We start from the raw sequence: 4,838 nt of genomic DNA, 5'->3' as shown, positions 1-4,838 counted from the left end.
ATCGGAAGAGGAGGGCCCAGCGCTGCGCCGCTAGAGCCACGTCCTCGCTCGCCGACGGAAGAGCCCATTGCGGCGGGGAGGGGGAGAGAGCGGACTATGACAGGAGGAACAAAGGTTCACCCCCCCGGCGTCGATGGATTCGCCCAGCTTTAAGAAAAGCGGTGGCAGCGCCATCTGTCGGCCAAAACGTGGCACAGCAAGGAGCTGGAGAGTGTTCAGTCCCACTCTCAGGAATTCCCTCGCACGTCCCTGGCACTTCTCGAAGGACTCCAGTGGGGAGGCTCTGCCTCACCTGCCTCCCACCCACCGCACGTCCCTGGTGCTTTTCGAAGGACTCCGGTGGGGAGGCTCTGCCTCACCTGTTTCCCACCCACCTCATATCCCTGGCACTTTTCAAAGGACTCCAGTGGGGAGGCTGTGCCTCACCACTCACTGCACATCTCAGGTGCTTTCCAAAGGACTCCAGTGGGGAGGCTTTGCCTCACCCGCCTCCCCACCCATCACATGTCCCTGGTGCTTCTCAAAGGACTCCGGTGGGGAAGCTCTGCCTCACCTGTCTCCCCACCCACCACATGTCCCCGCTCAAATGAATGGTATCAAATGCCAGGCATCTATATTCCAAGTCACTGTATATACAGAACTGCAAGCTCTGCTGACTCTTCAGTCTCCTCTTTCCAAGGCCTCCAGAGTAAGGAAGGAATGAAATTTCACATCTTGCCGTCCCAGACCGTCCTGGGAGACACGTCTGAAATTACATTCGACCTCACCCCTTTGATCTGATCTGATCTGACCTGCTCTTGGATCCTTGTGGCTCTTGCCACTTTGACTGCCCACCTCGTGCACAGCGACTGGTGTGTTTGTTGGAAGGCCTGACCTGACCTGGTTTGGCTGGAGCCAATTTCTTGAGCAGCTCAAGCAGCCCCTGAAAGGCTAGATGGGAACAACTCAAAGCATCTGCCCCATTAGTACAGAGACATTCTACCAGTCATCTTCTGGGGCAAAGGGCGGGCATTTCACACCTGACACCCATGCCAGCTTCCACCCCCTGATGCATGGCATGACATGCTAATTGGGACATGTGGGCAAGAGAGGACTCTCCAGACATGCTGATCTAACATCACTTAGTACAGATTGATAACCCCATAATGCCCTTTAAGTCACAGTTCTCCAGAGGATAGGGAAGGAAGCACGAATCCTATCTCTTTAGGAGAGCCAAGAAGGTGTTTGAAGGAAAGGTTGCCCACTTAAAGTGGTGTTCCCGGGGGGGGGGCACAACAACACATTTTGCTTGGTGCCTCAACATACTGTGTAAGCTGTTCCCCCCCCCTCACTGCTAGAGCTATTCTGGGTGGCAAGAGCAACATGGAGGTGACACTTCCACGTTACTCTTGCCATCTGGAATGGCTCTGGTGGTGAGGAGGAGGGACAACTTACACAGTATTATGTATGTAAGTTATGCAGGATCAAAATCCTGCTTAACTGATTGGCCCAGACTTATGGCTGGCCAATTGAGTGATGGATCAATATCCTACCATCCGATTGGCCCTCTAGTTAAGGTTTCAGTTGCACCAATCATGGGAAGTCTGGGCGGAGTTAAAGGCTATAAAAAGCCAGGGATTTGCCTTGTTTTTTGCTAGGTTCTGTTCTGAAGATGGAATAAACGTATTGAGCTGTTATCACTATGCCTTCTTTTATTTGCATGGACCCGCTATATAACACTGGCGACGAAGGTGGGATCCAATTCCTCCACGCTAAACAATGCTAGAACCAAGAGCTGATTCACCACTGGGGAATTGTCACCCCAGACGAAGAAAGAAGATCGGCTTCCATACGTCTGTTGAGCTGCCACCATGACCACCCAAGGTCACATTGGGAAATTTGATCCAGTGTCCCCAGAGCTATGGGACACTTATGCAGAACGTCTTGAGTTCTTACTGGAGGCCAACGCAGTTAAAGATGCTGCCCTAAAGTGGGCCACCTTGCTCAGTGTCTGTGGCTCTGCCACTTTTGAAATTGCCCAGAATCCTGTGGCACCAGCAGAATTAAGGGATACCAGTTCTAAGGATATCGTGGGCCTCCTGCAGAATCACTTTTCGCCCCAGCAGTCCCATATTGCATGCCGCCATGCCTTTAACAAGCGAGATCAGGTTGCCAGTGAGTCTGTTCCAACTCACAGATGAACAGATGAAGCGTCTGTGCTTCATCATCTTGCACAAAGACGTGAATTCTGAGACCTGGAAGAAATGCTTCTCGACTGGTTGGTATGCAGCCTCCGGGACGAAAGGATTCAGAGGAAGCTCTTCATGAAGGAAGAGCTGACCTTTCAAGAGGCTGTCGAGGAGGTGCTGGCGTATGAAAAAGCAGAAGATGCAGCAAGGGAGATTTGTGCCTCTCGCGGCCCAGCCACAACTCGAAAAGCCGAGGCAATCCACCATGAAGACACAGCCGCAGGCCGTTTGGAAGAAGGGGAGGTGCTACGAATTAATCGTGGTATGTCAAGATGCAGTGATCACCAGGAACCACAAGCACCTAGACCCAAGGTGCGGCAGGCCTCCGATGTCTCCAGTCAGGGCCCTTATGCCAGCTATGGGGAACCACATGAATGTCAGAGTTGCTGGTTCCGAGATGTGACTTGTCGGGCCTGCGGAAAGGGGGGCCATATTGCCTGTGCTTGTTGCAGTAAGCCTTCTCAGGCTCGGAGCCAGAAAGTTCTTCAAGGGTCTGTCAGCCAGGAAGAGATCTACACTACTTCAGTACACCCCATCCAGAGTGTCTGGTTGCCAACCAAGGAAAAGATACAGGTTGTTCTGTGGAACTCCTTGCAACAGGATGTGGTGATGGTGTCTGGCCTGGATGCCTTTAAAAGGGGATTGGACAAGTTTCTGGAGGAAAAATCCATTACAGGTTACAAGCCATGATGTGTACGTGCAACCTCCTGATTTTAGAAATGGGCTATGTCAGAATGCCAGATGCAAGGGAGGGCACCAGAATGAGGTCTCTTGTTATCTGGTGTGCTCCCTGGGGCATTTGGTGGGCTGCTGTGAGATACAGGAAGCTGGACTAGATGGGCCTATGGCCTGATCCAGTGGGGCTGTTCTTATGTTCTTATGACAGTAGAAATTCAAGGCTCTCCCTGTGTAATGGAAGTGGATTCCAGATCAGCACTCTCTGTTATTTCTACAGAGACTTTTCGGCGCATTTGCCCTAGAAAGGGCCCCAGCCTGGAGCCGACTGGACATTGCTTACGGATTTTCAGGGTAACCGTGTCCCTGTTCGGGGTGTGGGTAAGTTTCAGGTTCGTTATGAACACTTTGATGGGCTCCTGGATCTGGTGGTCGCCGAGGGACATCACACCAGTCTCCTCGGCCTTGCGTGGTTTGATCCTCTGGGCATCCAGGTGATTGGGATCCAGAATATCGGCAAATTAGACTTTGATACAGTCTGCCAAGAGTTCACCCAGGTCTTTGAGGGGACCCTTGGCTGTTACACTGATCCCCTGGTCTCTCTGCACCTAGATCCGGCCATCAAGCCCATCCGCATGAAGGCATGGCGGGTTCCCTTTGCACTCAAGCCCAAGATAGACGAGGAACTGAATCGCCTTGTGGCTCAAGGGGTCTTAGAACCAGTGCCGCACACATTCTGGGAGACTCCAATTATTATGTAAGAAGTAAATGTAATGTATGAAATGTAATGTATGAAATGTAAGAAGGTGATACTGGAGGCCAAGCGAGACTATGAGGAACGCATGGCCAGCAACATTAAGGGGAATAATAAAAGCTTCTTCAAATATGTTAGAAGCAGGAAACCCGCCAGAGAAGCGGTTGGCCCTCTGGATGGTGAGGGAGGGAAAGGGGAGATAAAAGCAGACTTGGAGATGGCAGAGAAATTAAATGAGTTCTTTGCATCTGTCTTCATGGCAGAAGACCTCGGGCAGATACCGCTGCCCGAACGGCCCCTCCTGACCGAGGAGTTAAGTCAGATAGAGGTTAAAAGAGAAGATGTTTCAGACCTCATTGATAAATTAAAGATCAATAAGTCACCGGGCCCTGATGGCATCCACCCAAGGGTTATTAAGGAATTGAAGAATGAAGTTGCAGATCTCTTGACTAAGGTATGCAACTTGTCCCTCAAAACGGCCATGGTGCCAGAAGATTGGAGGATAGCAAATGTCACGCCTATTTTTAAAAAGGGAAAGAGGGGGGACCCGGGAAACTATAGGCCGGTCAGCGTAACATCCATACCGGGTAAGATGGTGGAATGCCTCATCAAAGATAGGATCTCAAAACACATAGACGAACAGGCCTTGCTGAGGGAGAGTCAGCATGGCTTCTGTAAGGGTAAGTCTTGCCTCACGAACCTTATAGAATTCTTTGAAAAGGTCAACAGGCATGTGGATGCGGGAGAACCCATGGACATTATATATCTGGACTTTCAGAAGGCGTTTGACACGGTCCCTCACCAAAGGCTACTGAAAAAACTCCACAGTCAGGGAATTAGAGGACAGGTCCTCTCGTGGATTGAGAACTGGTTGGAGGCCAGGAAGCAGAGAGTGGGTGTCAATGGGCAATTTTCACAATGGAGAGAGGTGAAAAGTGGTGTGCCCCTAGGATCTGTCCTGGGACCGGTGCTTTTCAACCTCTTCATAAATGACCTGGAGACAGGGTTGAGCAGTGAAGTGGCTAAGTTTGCAGATGACACCAAACTTTTCTGAGTGGTAAAGATCAGAAGTGATTGTGAGGAGCTCCAGAAGGATCTCTCCAGACTGGCAGAATGGGCAACAAAATGGCAGATGCGCTTCAATGTCAGTAAGTGTAAAGTCATGCACATTGGGGCAAAAA

The sequence above is a fragment of the Tiliqua scincoides genome, chromosome 2, assembly GCF_035046505.1.
Source record: "Tiliqua scincoides isolate rTilSci1 chromosome 2, rTilSci1.hap2, whole genome shotgun sequence".
Lineage (NCBI taxonomy): Eukaryota > Metazoa > Chordata > Lepidosauria > Squamata > Scincidae > Tiliqua > Tiliqua scincoides.
The sequence above is the reverse complement of the archived record's forward strand: the minus strand, read 5'-3'. Positions refer to the sequence as shown.